The sequence below is a fragment of the Lygodium microphyllum genome, chromosome 8 (assembly GCF_053477565.2).
Source record: "Lygodium microphyllum isolate KBCC chromosome 8, Lygodium_microphyllum_v1.1.10, whole genome shotgun sequence".
In the NCBI taxonomy this organism is placed as follows: Eukaryota; Viridiplantae; Streptophyta; class Polypodiopsida; order Schizaeales; family Lygodiaceae; genus Lygodium; species Lygodium microphyllum.
Genome location: NC_141142.1, coordinates 37,532,804 through 37,549,668, shown reverse-complemented (window position 1 = coordinate 37,549,668; position 16,865 = coordinate 37,532,804).

Genomic DNA, 16,865 nt, shown 5'->3' with positions numbered 1-16,865 from the left:
GGTACTCATTTAATTTGTAATTCATAATTCAAACAGAGCCCTAAAATCTCTAGCAAGCACAAACATTTCCATTAATCAACCGTGTTGTTTGGCAAACTGCTAAGGAAGGGTTCTTTCCTTTTGAGTGTATCAGCACTTGTTTCCAAGGTGTCTTGTAAATTGGCAAGATCCTTTACATTCTGGTGTAGGGCGTACCTTATTAACCCAACTTGGTCAACCCTAAAGTTCCCTAGATATGCTAATTTCCGGTTTACAACTTTCCTTAATTAGAAGGATATCCAAAAATACACCCTTTTGCAAGATAACTTGCGTAGGGATCTGCAATCCTTATTGAGGGTTTTTACCCTTTCTCCTTGTGAATCAATCACAAGACTAAATGATTTCGTATTTGTTGCGCAAGTCCTGCGATGGAATAATCTGTTTTTAGATCCTTTAAGCTGACGTATGTCGGCCTAGGGTTTCTTTTTTTAAGAACCTTAGGACAAACTCTAGTTCTTTATCTTTACGAATTTATTGACCCTACAGTAAGGAAAGTAGTCAAGTGCTTAGGATATGAATATTTCTATGTTTAGATTGGTTAAGCTATCTTTTGGAAGGTAATATTAATCGTCTTGTCACGGTTTTGCTATCCTTGTGACAATTTACTTTTCAGTGAATACAGTTCAATTTAAACTTCCTTTTTCCTTGCAGATGAACTCATGCCAAATAACAAACATTTCCCTTGCTAAGATGTGCAATTAGCAATGACAACTTCCTAGTAATTTGAGCAACGAAAGAAACCTTTCATGAATTTAATCATTTACAATGATTTTTTGCGAAAGGTATAAGACTAATGGTGCAAGATATAGTTTCTATACCTTTAGGATTTAACTAAAAATAAACTACTATAGTAAATGGATAATCTTGCACGTAATTTATAATACTTGATGCAATTCGAAGGAAACTAAGTTCTATACATTATCATTCATTCAAATAAACTAAACTCCTTCATTACAAATAACTCGGATAAATATATCCTATCCCTAACAATTTCTCTTTGCATGATCAACTTAAAACGAAATTAAAGCCAAGAAGAAAACCGGGTTTTGGGGTGAGATATCCACATGGATACTGGGAGATGACCCTTCCGCGGCTACGCCTTGGACTTTCTTAGGAGGCATCGTAATTGTAGTCCTTCAGACGTAGAAGAAGCTTTACACTCCTTTTCAGAATTCCACCGTCGCTCCCTTGCACTTCAATACTCTTCTTCTCTTTTTCGAGTAGGGGAAAAACCCAAAGTCCCAAGGGTATTTTGAAAAGGGCAAGGAACGACTAAGGGGTTTATAAAAACATGGAGGGGGAGCCCAAGGAAAGGGAGCCTAAGTGAACTTTAAAATCCCAAGGGAGGGGTAATAATAGGCACAAGTAGGGCCATTGGAGGGTTTTATGACACGGAGTGAAAGGGGTTTCAAGGAATAAAACACGAGGGGGGCGGGGGATCCGGAAGCCAAGGGATAGGGCTTTTAGGGATTATACATGGGTAGAAAAAAATGTAATGAGACCCTTAAGTCCTTCCTACTCTTGAGGGGAGTGACTCCAACGAGAAGGGAAAGGGGTTTTAGCATGAGGGTGAAAGGGGACTTAAGGGTTTTTTTTTAAAAGACCCGGCAGGGGGGGGGGGGGTTTCTAATACCCATGGAAAAGGGGGTTTTTGATATGGGGGGGTGAAACGGGGCTTAGGGGAATAAAACACGGGGGGGGGGGGGGGGGGGGGGGGGTTGATCCTGAAGCCAAAGAAGGGGTTTAAGGGAGAAAGGGGGCTTAAGAGGCCCCTTAGATGCTTCCCCCAGGAAGCTTCTAAGGCTTCTACGCCACGTGGGAGGGCGGGGGGAAAGGAAGGAAATGACGACTGGCGGTTGTCAAGGAGACGGTGGTGGCTGTCGGCTCAGCTTGGCGGAGCTGGTGGCGTTCTCAGCTGGTGGCTCCCTCGAGCACGGCGATGGTAGTAGCGGCCTTAGTCAGAGGCGGTGGCTCTTCTGCAATGAGCGGCGGCCACATAGCTCCTTTGCACCCTCCTCTCCACGACGTCCCTCTGCAGCAGCTGTCGTAGCCTCTTTCCTTCTTTCGACACAACTATCCTCAGCAACTCGACACAGCCTCTCCCTTCTTCAGTCTCTTCCTTCACAGCAACAGCAGGTGGCCCCCCTATCTTAGCCTGCACACCCCCTTGGTTAAATAGGGGAGGGGAGGGGGATCCTCCCTCCCCTGCGTGGCATCATGCATGCCTGCCCCTTCTCTCCAAGCTCCACCAAGGAGCTTAATTACTCCTTCTATTCCCCTCCCCCTCCAGCTCGTTAGTCGGCTAGGGGGATAAGGGGAATTTAAAAAAAATTCATTATCCTTATTTCCTAACAAGAGGTAGTCCACGCGAAAAATATTTTTTTAGAACATTACAGATACATCTACTAGTCTTTTGGGATTTGATGGAGATTCTAGTGGTTTAGAGAGTTTGGATGATAAGCTTGGTATTCCTTCAATCAAGACACTAGGTGTACAGAGAGCACATGGTAACGTAAAGGCTCCATTAATTGATCTAGTGGTATGGTGATCTAGCAGGGTCAGATACCCTATTAAAGATTTTTTTTGAAGATTATATAGCTCACCATTATGCTTATATGGTAAAGGTAGTTGAGGATGTTGAGCCACTTGTTCTAAGGATTCTGTTTTTTATGCTCATCGGGATGTAGCAATGGATGCGGAGATGGGCTCATTAGAAGCCAATATGACTTGAGATTCACTACCTTTACTTTAGTTGATGTTATGGACCAAAAATCCACAATGCTAGTCCAGGCTATTCAATTAGTTGAGAGTTATGCTCATAAGTGTAAGAAGGATACTTCCATGGAGTCTTCTTTTGTACAACAAAAGGCTGTGGTAAATAGGGTAACTTTGGTTGTAATTATGGGGGGTTTAGTACTTCTTTTACTAGCCCCAACATCCCACATATCCTACTTTCAATGCTTCAAGACAACAAAGTGCTTCAAACCTAGAAATCAACCATAATGTAGAGCTTAAGCAAGGTAATAATAGACCTAGAAATAATTGAGCAAACAATGGCAAGTTCATACCTATGGTTTTTTTAGAGATTGTAATGAAAAGGGTCTATGTTTCAAATGTGATGAAAAATATGTGACTGATCAATGCATGAAGGATCACTTAGAAGCCTACAAAAGCCAAAAATTACAATACGATAGTACTTAAGCATGCGGATGAAGAGATAATTGAAGAACCAATTGTATACACACAAACTGAGTTTTATAAGCATGTTGAGGATCTTGATCCAGATCAATGGTATGAGATTACTCATAGATTTTCATTTGACCTAGTAGGCATGTTCCTTTTGATACTAGTAGGACAGATTTACCTATTGATAAAAAAAATTGACCTAATGCTACAACTATCCTTTGTTCTATTTCCATAGATTCTTGGATAGGTTCTAAGAGGCCTAATACATTTTGTATGAAGGATACCATTCTTGAAAAGGATGTATTTATCCTAATAGACAGTGGTAGTAAACATAGTTTTGTAAATAACTCAGTTGTGAAAAAGTTGCATTGTCTTCCTATTGATTTATGTTAGTCCTTAAGAGTTTAGGTGGCTAATGGTGAAGAGGAGATTGACACTTAAATATGTCCATAGGTTTTCATACATTGGCTAAAAATTATAAAGAGAAGGTTACAAAAAATATTTTGAAAATGGGACCCATAGATGTTGTACTTTGGTATAATTGGCTGAAGACCATAGGGGAGATTGTTATGGATTTCTCGTAGGTGTATATGGAGTTTGCCACTTTGATAGGTAGCTTATCCATCTACACATGATCTCTAGTAGATCCAATTTTCAACCTATCACCATAAAGCAACTCAAGAAGTAGTACAAGAAATGCTCTGAGTTTTTTGTTTCACACAAAAAAAAAAGAGGTTAAGGATCAGTCTAAGAATTTAGTTGAGCATTTGGCTTGGAAAGCTCTATTTGAGGAGTACAGGGATTTGTTAGAAAGGGCTACTTCAATACCTTCCAAGAGAGTAGTGGATGCCCCTATACATTTCGAGCCACATTCAAATTCAGTCATCAATGATTGGCCCTACAAATTGTCTAAATGTGAGTATGAACACTACAAGGGTATAAAGACATATCGATCCTCATTTTCAACAGAAATTGGTAGTGTCACAAAGAGCATTACCCTAAAAATGCATTGAGAGAGAGGGGGAGAAACAGAGAAATGAAGAGAGGAAGGAAGGGAGAGAAACAAAGAAGAAGAGAGAGAAATAAAGAGGGAAAGAGAGAGGGAAGAGATTTATAGAGAGAACGAGGGAACTGAAGAGAGGGTTTTGGCAAATAAAGATGACTGTTCAATAAACTAATGTTCTAAGTAGATGCAGCAGACATAAGATGAGGAGGAGTTAGTAAATGGACATCCATGGTTGTCATTGTTGTCCACAATTTGATCCATATATTTCTTATGTAAGAACTACATGAAGCTTTCAATATGTACATAAAAATAGGATTTCTCAACATCATGTCTCAATAAATAACTTTGTGAGCAATGACAGCAGGAATAAAAATGAGCTGGGTAGCATTAAATGGACAGCCAAAAAATAGATGCGTAAATTCCATGTAGCTTTTAGTACACCTGTTTAAATGGCTGAGACTTTTTTTGTACTTGACTGTTAATTCTATGTCAATGAATACTATGCCTCAAATGCACTCATTCACATTGCCCATTTCTTTCTATCACTTCAATTATACCGTAGAAAAGAGAAATAAGAATGCCTACATACTGGTAATCATTTATCTTTTGGTCCAAATGGCTTGATAAGTTGATAAGGTGGACGTTGATTTCCCCGTAATATTTCATTTTGAATGGCTGAAAGTGAGTAAGGGTAACCACCAACAACATACTAAAAATCCCCAAACAGTCGCCTCCTATCCAAGGCTCCGGTTGGATGACCAAGGGTTATAATTGCATTAATTGTCATTATGTTGTAAGAATAATGAAGAAAACAAGCTTTCCTCTCTTGTGAATGGACTAAGGGCAATGCGATGAAGCTCTTTGGTCATTTTCAAGTATCTGCATCATAAGGGAAAACCATCCAATAATGTTAATTGAGCGCTCCACACGGGACTGAAGGAGAGAAAGTGGGAGAGAACCAAAGAGAGAGATTGAGATACTGAGAGAGAAATAGAGATGGAGGGAGAGAAACAAAGAGAGAAAAAGAGGGAAGAGAGGGGGAAAGAGAAACAAGAGAGAGAAATGAGGGTAAGAGTAAGAGAGAAATAAAGGGAGGAGAGAGCGAGAGGGAGGGAGGGAGGGAGGGAGGGAGGGAGGGAGGGAGGGAGGGAGGAAGGGAAAGAGAAAAGTAAATAGAGAGAGGAGAAGAGAGAGAAAAATAGAGAGGTAAGGGAGATGGAGAGAGAGAGAGAGAGAGAGGATAAAAGAGAGGGAATGAGAAAAGGGTATAGAAGCCAAGAGAAACAAATGGAGGGTAGAGAAACAAAGAGGTAGGGAGAGGGAGCAGAGAGAAAAATAATAAAATTGAGGTAGAGGGAGGGAATGAGGGATGAGGTAGAGAAACAAAGACCTAGAAGAGAGGAGAGATAAAAATAGAGAGATTTAGGAAGGGAGAAAAAGAAATAGAAACAAATAGAGAATCGGGAGAGAGAAATAGAAATCTAGATGGGAGAGAGAAAAATAAATCTAGATGGGAGTCATATAAATCTCTTAGAGAATTGTGGATACCCTCATAAAAGTTGCAAACCATGACATCGATCATCAATTTCTAAATCATGATCAATGAGTGCAATACAAGGAGTTTTAAGTTCCCCAACCTTAACAATTATCTCTGTACAATGAACCCAATGATGGCGAGTGTTATACATTTCATCCATCAAACAACTTCCTTTGGCTTTCAATAGTATATTGTGCTTTTGTTGTAACTAACTCAATTTTAGAAAATGAGTGTTGTTGCTTCTATTAGTACTACTATAGATACATGGCTAAACTCTTAAAAAACTTGCCTCATATCATTTAATCGACTATAAATGAATGTTGTTGCTTCTTATGAATGTTGTTGCTTCTAATGGTGCTACTATAGGTACATGGTAAAACTCTTTAAAAAAATTCCTCACATCATTTAATTAACTTGTATTATCCCACATATTAAAGAAGCCTTCTTTTAGCATTTCACATTGGGTTCACAAAAGATGTAATATTTAGCCTATATGTCCAAGGTCACAGAGACTCAAGAAATAAGATCTTAAAGCACAAAGATGAAATTTTAAAGAAAAAGATGGAATGAAACAACAAAATCGAGTATATATGAGTCCCAACCATAGATTATGACTATGGTATAAAATCTTGAGCCCAAACCATGCATAGCATATACATCAACACATAGACCAAGGCCATGACTCAATATAAACTCAAATATATTTAGTTTAGATGCATTAGAATCATGTCACATGATTTTAGACAATACAATATGTTTTGATCTAAAAACATTCTTGTAAATTCATCATAATAGCCCAAAACCTATGCAGTCCATACACACATGGATAACCTTGTTCTAGGTCATAAAAGTACTCTTCTTTCAACTTTAACCATCAATCTTGCATTCATAACACTAGTGGAGAAATAGTTTTCAAAATTGTCCAAAAAAACTTGATTTAAGATAACTAAGAGGGAACTTCAAATATATAATAGTGAGAAGTCTCTAGCAATAATGATAGACTATATAAAATCCCTATTCAAATCTATCAATAGTAGCACTATTATTCTTCACGTATTAGTCCGACAACAATATATAGGTTTCTTCTCCTAGTTTTTTCCTTGCTTTTTACACCATACTACACAATTAATCTCCTGTAGTAATATGTTTTCTCCTTGCTACCTTATCCATGATCTACTCGATCTAGAGGTGCCAAAAATTTACATTACAAAAAGTGGGACTGTTATTGCTTGACATCCACAATTTTGTGTTGCTACAAATTATGTCTCTAGTCATGAAAAAGTATACATTTCTATTCTATAAAGGCATATGGCACTTCTCTCTCAACTAAGGGATGTGAAACTAACTTCATCTTCATGATAAATACTCACTCAATATATGTATTCAACATATGAATAGATAGTGCAATCCAGATGTGTATAACTTGAATATTATCATTAATGATATTCCATCACTTTTTCATTCACTTGATTTTCATCAACATGAAAATGCAAACTTTGCAACTTTTAATATGACCTTTTCAATGACCATTGTAGCTTTGAAGTGTATCACAATCATTGTCTTCATGATAAATACTCACTCAATATATGTATTCAACATATGAATTGATAGTGCAATCCAGATGTGTATAACTTGAATATTATCATTAATGATATTCCATCACTTTTTCATTCACTTGATTTTCATCAACATGAAAATGCAAACTTTGCAAATTTTAATATGACATTTTCAATGACAATGGTAGCTTTGAAGTGTATCACAATCATTGTCATAAACCATGACAACCGTTAAATACATTATATTGATCCACACATAGCACTTTTATACTAAAATAGAAGGGCTATCACCTTTCTTGTGGAGTTATCTATTCTTCCCATGGAGTTTCTCACTTTTCTTGCAAATTACACACTACCTTAGATATGTAAGGCATCATTTTGGAGATGTTGCCTATTGTGGAGATGAATATATTACTGATGTTGTACATTTTTGTGCTAGTATACTACTCGCAATCCTATTGGCCATGTTATAGGTGGACTCTATTTCCTACCTTAGTACTATTGTGCATCACCTCTATCATTCCTTTGCTATCCATGAAGCACTTATTATACAAATGCTTCTAGATTTATTAATAATCCAAGATGGAATCATCACAATCATTTATAACTTCATCAATAGAGCTATGGTCATCATAATCTCAGATCCTTCTTCTTCTTCATCGTTTAGATTTTTATGACCATTCCATTATGAAATTTGTGACAACAAGCTCTATGTTGATTATGATATTACAATCACTTTGATCAGAGACTGTGCTAGGTAGGATTGTATTGATGATACCTATGACCATGTTTGTGACTCACATACAAAGATTTGTGATGAGAAGCCTAATGACTCTCAAAGTTGATATATTTTTTATCTTATATTAGTGTTTTTTTTGAAGTTTTTGATGTGTTGCTTATTGTAGCCTTGATCATTCAGGACTATTTCTCTTTTGTTTATCATTATTTCAAAGGAGCCATTTGCTTCTTCAATCTATTTTAGTATAATGTGAGCCTATTGCTATATCGAGTAAAGGATAACAAAAGAACATGAGATGAGGTGCAAGATTTGCCAAAATAATAAGGATTTATTGTGTAATTTATTGCATCATATAAAATATTAAGTTCTTTTTCTCATATTTTCTATTGTAGCCTGATATTTTTTGTATATTTTCCATCTAAATTGGTAAACTACACTTGTTGTAGAAGTAATCTATATATCTAGTAGATGTACGTTGTATAAAATGTATAATCTACTCCCAACTTGAAGCATTGGATCAACTTTTATTGATACTCTCTTTTACTATGGTAAGGTATTTCATGTTGTGATTATGTATGTGATTTTCATCCTCCACTTGATGCGATGTATCATGTGGGCTTAGAAATTTTGACAAATTTATCACCTACTTGGTGCAATGCATCAAATGGTGTTAAAAATTCTAATACTTCATTCTTTTCTTGATACACTACATTAATATTGTATGATTTTGTGGTAAATTTTATACTAACTTGATAAAGTACATCAAGTTGGTGTGATTTTAAATGTTAATTTTATACTAGCTTCATACTGTGCATTAAATTGACATGATTTTTTATTTTAATTGTATATTACCTAGATGCAATGCACCAAGTTTCTAAACTATTATGTATATGTTTGTCTTACATTTAATGAATTGCATCAAGCTATTTTATGTTCTATTACAATTTTGTCATTGACTTGATGTAATGCAGCGACTTGTTATAGGGATTTTATAAATTTGATACCAACTTGATATAGTGAATTAAGTTGCTAGTTTTTTTTGCACTTCTACTTGATGCACTATATCAAATTCATATTGTTTGGAATAATTTTTATTTCACTTTTGAATAAATTTCATGTTCAATTGTATCAAATGCATCAATTCAATAGCTTCTTAGTGTGAGTTGACATGATGTATCAATATTCTTGTATCTTGTGATGATATTATTTTTTCATTGATCCATTCCATCAAATTGGTTTCAATTTTGAGTGAACTTTATTCCTTATTTGATGTAATGCATTAAGCTTTTACAAATTTTATGTTGACTTCATAGACTACACCAAGATTTTTGGAATATTTGACACTTTCACGATCCACTCGATGCACTATATCAAATTGACATATGTTTTGAGGAGACTTTCTTAGCAAGACAATATGTTACTTGAAGTTTCGAGCTGTTTTTCTTAAGATATAGCTTGTGACACACTTTTTTTTTTTGTAGTATATTTTCAAATTGGTATAGTATATCATGTTGCTAAGTTTCTCAAAAGTTTTTAATTTAACCTTATTAGCATGAATAAATTGAGGTTAGATACTATAAAGTTCCCTATTGATAGGTCATGGATTGAATTAAATACCTAACTTTTATGCTCCTATTTTCTTACAAAATGCATCTTCTTTCTTGCGAGATTATATTTTGCTTTATTTTAGTCAACTACTCCATGCAATGCATCAAGTTTGTTAGACCTTTCTACAAGTTTTGATTAAATGCATCATGTTTTTTGAAATGTTCTGTATTTTTTCTTATCTTCATTTATCTTTTATAAGGACTCTTTCATCATATAGTTGATTTTTATCAATTATCTCCAACTTTAAGCACAATGTTTCATGATCTTGTGTGTCACTTTCTTTTTCTTTATCAAATTCAAGTCCCTTTAATGTAATGAGATATTCTAACAAAAATGTGTGTAGTTAGTGGATTACATCAAAAGTAAGTTATGAGATAATAACTCTAAATCCTACTTTTGCTATATGAATCATGTTTAATATGGACAAGAGTGAGGAAGATTTTAGCAAGAAGTCCAAGAAGACACAAGGGCACACTTGTGAAGAGATACCTTCAAGCCATTTGATTCTCCTCCTCTCCCACTACTATGACAAAGAAAAGTAGCAAAATCCAAGTTGAGAAGGGTGGCAAGAAAGATCCTAATGGAAAACTATGTAAGCCAATAAAGTATCAAACCCATGGCAAGAGAGCAGTATGTCTAGTTAGTTGACTCAGGTTTGTATGACATTTTCAATTATGGTATGTTATTCCTTAAAGTAAAGAGAAATGCCAATGTTAGTGACCAAGGTTTTTCTAATCACATGTTGTAGCCATAGTGAAAATGCATGTTTATTTAGATGTAGATTATTGGCCCTTAATGACTGATTGGGTTGATATCACTTCTGAAATAGACATAGCCAAACATCTAGAACACGCATTGCTCACATTCACTAGTGCTCACTTCTTTATTGCTCTTCATATCTATGGTATTTGGAGACTATAATTAGATTCATTATTTTTTAATTTCTAATATATTTTTAATGGTACACATCATCATCATTGATATCAAGTAGTTTCAATGGTGCATATCAAGTAGTGTAACGTGTCCACTAGTATCATCCAGGACACGTCTTAGCAGTCCATCCGAAAGGATGTCTACAAAGCTCCGCCCGGCACTACCATGGAATGTTACGGGATTTGCGATCTAGGGCTTCCCGCGTTTGCCACGTAGTGGAAGTATTTTGGCCGTTCCCACTTAGGATCGACCAGAATTAGGGTTTTCTTGATTGGTCATTACCTAACAGCAACTAGCGTCGGACCTAAGCGAACTACTTTACGCAGAAACGCGATGTTCAAAGCAGATTCATGCTGCACTTGGTTCAAGGAGAATGGGAAACGAGAAGGATGCAAGCTCAACCTCTCTGCCATAAGGCATAGTCCCATTCCATTCCCCTAAAACAGCGTAAATCGGGTATAACATAACTCTAGGTCATCGTTTTTGTTGTTCATGTCCTTTGACGATCATCCCGCTGTTCTTCGAGATTTGAGAAAAGTTCCCGGCCAACCGGGACCACCCAATCGTAGGACGGACCCATGACCCATCCTCCGCACTTTCCTCAATTTGTTTTGGTTATGTAATTATCTAACACATTAATTGGACATGTAACAATCAGCTTCTTTAATTAAACTGTTAAGCACTGGTTTCTTCACATAATCTTATCACGTCACATAGAAAAACAATATCAAACAAGTTCTTTATTAACATATCATCATATTTATCTTTGAAATACAAGGAGTTCTGCCCATAGGCTTGTCCATAATCCGCCCGAAGGCTATCGAGTAATCCACAAAGATCACTATTCCAAGCTTCCGCTTGTAGACTAGTATGCGGGCCTCGAGATCCAATCTCGAGTCACGTTAGCCTCTTGTGCAGGACCCGGAAGGCAAGGGATTTACGGCTAGAGCCCCCCTGGAACCCAAGCGTTCTCCTGCTCCAAGTAGAGCTCAATGGAGAGACCTCTTGCGGCGGGTTCAGTCCACGTTCCTGGCGCGGTCAACAAACCCCTTGGTTAGGGTCAGGCAAGCAGTCGGCGGTAACTGAAACTGCCTCTACCTTCAGGTCTTCAACCTGAAGTATAGGCATTCATTTAATTTGTAATTCACAAATCAAACAATGCTCTAAAATCTCTAGCAAGCACAAACATTTCCATTAATGGATCTTGCTATTGGCAAACTGCTAAGAAATGATTCTTTTCTTTCGAATGCATCAGCACTCGTTCCAGGGTGTCTTGCAACTTGGCAAGATCCCTTATATTCTGGGTTAGGGCGTACCCTATTAACCCAACTTGGTCAATCCTAAAGTTCATTGGATACTTTAGTTTCTGATTTTTAACCTTCCTTACTTAGAAGGATATCAAAGAATCCATCCTTTTGCAAGATAACTTGTGTAAGGATCCGCCATCGTTGTTGAGGGTATTTAACATTTCTTATTGTGAATCAATCACAAGACCATATGACTTCGTACTTGCTGCGCAAATCCTGCATCGTAATATACGATGAAACAATCCGTTTTAGTTTCTTTAAGCTGACGTTTGTCAGACATAGGGTCTCTTTTTAAGAACCTCAGGGACAAACCCTAGTTCTTTTACATTTACGATTTATTGACCCTACAATTAGGGAAGGTAGGCAAGTATTTAAGGTATAAACGTTTCTTGGATTTTAAATCATTCCCAATGCATATTTTGTAGCATAGGTATTTCTAAGTTTACATTAATTCAGTTAACTTTTAGAAGGTAATATTGAGATCACCTCGGCACGATTTGTTATCTTTGTGACAATTGACTTTTCAGTCCTAAACTTTATTGCTTTGAGGTTGGGTAAATTCAATTAATCTTCCTTTTTCCTTGCGAGCGAAACTCATGCCAAATAAACAATCTTTTCCTTGCTAAGATATGCAAATAGCAATGATAACTTCCTAGAGTTTAAGCAACGTAAGAAACCTTTCATGAATTTCACCATCTATGATGATTCGTTGTAAAAAGAATAGGGGTTAACGGTGCAAGATGCAGTTTTTAAACCTTCGAGATTTAACTGAAATATACTACTATAGTGTGTATTAATCTTGCTCGTAATTCATTTTTATGCATAATGCTATTTGAAGGCAAACTATGTTTTATACTTTATCCATTTTGCATGTTCAATTAAACTAAATTCCTTCATCGTAAATGTTTAGGACAAAGTATATCTTGTCTCTAACAATTCATCTAGCATGATTGAATTAAAACCGATATAAAACCAAGAAGGAAAAACCTGGTTTTGGGGTGAGATATCCACATGGATACTGGGAGATGACCCTCCAACAGCTACTCCTTGGACTTTCTTAGGTGGCATTGCACTTGTAATCCTTCGTACGTGAAGACAGCTTTACACTCCTTTTCGGAATTCCACTGTCGCTTCAATACTCTTCTTCTCTCTTTCAAGGCAAGAAGCCGTTAAGGGATTGACCACGAGAAAGGGGTAACAATACCTTTAAGGACTTAGCTTCTTCGGAGAGGGAAAGGTTTATAAAGCCTAAAAGAAAAAGGCCCTATAGGGTATATACACGGCAAACAGGTTGTGTGTGAGTGTGGTTTCGCAAACATATGAACCTTGGGAGATCTTTGGGCACGGAAGTGAAAGGACTTAAGGGTTTCACACCCAGGGGGGAAATTGAAGGGTAACACAAGGGTTTATAGCACAGGTATAAAAGGGGTTTTTTAAAAGGTCAAACACGGGGGTTTTGCGGAAAGGACCTTACGAATGGTGCTTGCGGGAAAGGAGGCTTTATGAGCTTCTTTAGGGAAAACCGGGGTGGCTAGGAATGGGCTTACGAATGGCTTGTGGGCTTTGAAGCCTATTTTAGAAAAGGCCCCTTGCGAATGAAACTGTGGGATTTAGGCCTATGGGGAAATGGGTTTTAAGGGAGGGCTTTTAAACCCCCTCCCGGGATGGACCATGTGTGTACAAGGTCTTAGGCCTTGCTTCTTTTAAGAAGCTTCCAAAACTTAGGAAGCTTCTGTTTCCCCCCTAAAAGCACATGGTCAAATAAGAAAAAAAAAACAAAATGGGAGATGATGAAATGCTTGTCAAGGAGTCGGCGGATAAAGATGGCGACGCAAGCAGCTGGTCTGGGCGGCGGATTCGACAGTAGTGGCATTGCCGTGTGGTGGCGTACTTAGCCCAGCGGCACTCCACGACGGCTTCTTTCCTCCTCAACGGCGCGGCATAGTCCTCCTACAGCACTGCGACTTCTCGTCTCCCCCATTCCTCCTGAACGGCGAGGGTTTTTATAGGAAGAGGGGGGGGTAGGGCCTCCCTCTCCCACGTGGATCTTGCATGCAGTCCTTCCCCTCCACCTCTACATTCTCCAATTAGAACCATCCTCTTCCCTTAGCCACGCTTCGGCTGGGGGAAAGAGGATTTAAAAAATTTGCATTAAAGTCAATATTAATCCCATATCCTCCTCCCAAGAGGAGGTTCTCATGAAAAGTATGCGGTTTCGTTAAGCCATGTCTCGTTTGGGCACAGTGGAGAGTGTATTAGTAAAGACTAACCCGTCCCAAACCACAATGCAACATTGTCATTTTCCTAAGACTTCACATGGCCTTTATAATATTTTTATAAAAAATATTACATTCTCTCCCCCTTGGAGGAATCAAGATGTCCTCGTCTTGAGATAAACTGCGGATATTGATGGGTTGAGAGTGCCTTCATCTATCCAAGTGGCATCCTCTTTGTGATAGTCTTTCCATTGGACGAGGCATTCTCTCAGGGTTTTGGATCTTAATAGTCTCTCCCTAACATCTAAGATTCTGTCAGGCCTTAGTTCAAGGACTCCTTGACTAGGCATTACAATTTGTTGGTCATCAAGTACATGGTTAGGGTTGGGTACATATTTTTTCAATAGGCTGATATGGAATACATTGTGAACCTTTAGGTTCTCGGGGAGTTGCAATCTATAAGCATGGGTCCTAGGCATTTGAGGATTTTGTACGGCCCACAATACCTTGGACTTAGCTTCTTGCAATCTCCTAGGGATATAGAACTCTTTTTAGGGCGTACGCGAAAAAAGACCATGTCTCCATCTTCGAAGACTCTTTCTTGACGCTTCGAATCCGCATATGCCTTTTGTCTATCCTTGGCCGCTTGTATGTCTTGTCTTATTGACTTTATTTGATCATCCATCTCCTCCAACATCTGCCTTGACGCTTCAACCCTTAGGGTTGGATTAGAGAAGTTTAGGGGACTTCGACAATCATGACCATATAGTGCTTGGAAAGCGGTCATTTGAATGCTTTGCTGGTAAGAAGCATTGTAGGCAAATTCAACCAATGGCAAGTATTGAATCCACCTCTTCGGTTCTCGACAACACTATACCCTAAGCATATCCTCGATGACTTGATTAACTTGCTCTATTTGGCCATCCGTTTGGGGATGGTAGGCGGTGCTAAAACAAAGTTGAGTCCCAATAGCTTCAAAGATAGCTCTCCAGAAGTGTGATGTGAAGAGAGAATCACGGTCACTAATGATTCTTCTGGGTAAACCATGTAGTTTGAATATCTCTTTGATAAACAACCTTGCAATGTTGGAGGCTTTATAGTTTGTCTTTACTTGAATAAGGTGTGCAACCTTGGTAAGCATGTCAACCACAACCATGATGGAGTTGTATCCTCCCTAGACTTGGGGTAAGCCTACAATAAAATCAATACTGATGAATTCCCATTTCATTTGGGGGATGTCAAGCGGTTTCAGTTTCCCTGGCATCATGACATGTTCGGATTTGATACGTTGGCAAGAAAAACACTCATGACATATTTGAGAACGTCACCTTTGAGCCTCTCCCAATGGTAGCTCTTCCTAACAGCATTAAGAGTCTTAGCATAGCCAAGATGTCCTGCGAAAGGAGAATCATGAGCTTCCCACATTATTTCTGCTTAAGTGACTGGCTTGTTAGTATACACAGTCTTGTTCTATAGTAGAAAAGTCCATTATTAATGGAAAATTCCTGATACTTAGCTTGCAACTTTTGATTCTGCTCCTTGGTAGAGATTTCCTTTAGCATTGTTTGGTAGGCCAAATCATGGCATGCTTTCTCTCTAGCTAACTCAAGTATAGGGTTGTTTGGCATAGATACTTTTGTAGCTAGAGATTTGGCCATTGATGGATTCTGCAAGATTAGGGAATTTAGGAATGCCTTGTGACTAAGTGCATCGGCAACTACATTCTCTTTCCCTAGTCGGTACTTGATTTCAAATTCATATTCCTCCAACACTTCAATCCACCAATGTTGCCTCATGTTGAGCTTGTTCTGGGTAAAGATCCATTTGAGGTTCTTATGGTCGGTTACTAGAGTAAACTTGTTACCCAATAGGTAGTGTCTCCAAAGCTTTAGAGCATGGATGACAGCTAGTAATTCCAGATCATGCATAGCATAATTCTTTTCATTGTTTTTCAGTTTTCTTGAAGAGTATGCTACTGGATGACCTTCCTGCACCCCAAGGCAAGAATGCTAGCATCAGTTACCACCTCGAATTCCTTATTGAGGTCTGGAAGTTTTAGAATAGGTGCTGATACCAAACTTTGCTTCAATCTATCGAAGCTATTTTGTTTGGGAGTTGACCATGTAATGGAAGTCTGCTTCTTTAGTAAATCCGTTAGAGGTGCTACAATCAAAGCATAGTTTTTTATGAAGACCCTATACCATCCTATCAATCCAAGAAAGCTACGCATTTCTTTGACAGATACTGGTGTTGGCCATTCAAGCACATCTCTGACATTAGCTGGGTCCACTAATATTCCTTCTGATGATACTATGAATCCCAGATATTCAATCTAACGCTTGAAGAATGCACACTTCTTCATTTTAGCATACAACTTATGCGACCTCATTGTCTCAAGGACAATCCAAAGTTGAGGTTCATGATCTTCTTCCCGTTTAGAATAGACTAAAGTGTCATCGAAGAAGACAAGCACGAAATCATCAAGATATGGCCTAAAGATGTCCTGCATTAACCTATTAAAGGTGGTAGGTGCATTCGTGAGCCCGAATGACATAACTAGGAACTCAAAGTGCCCATATCTTGTATTCAAGGCCATCTTTGGGATATCTTCTTCCTTGATCCTTATCTCATAGTAACCTAACCTGAGATCAATCTTGGAGAAGATCTTCGCACCCTGAAGACGATCAAGAAGCTCATGTATTCTAGGAATAAGATACTTGTTCTTGACTGTTGATTGA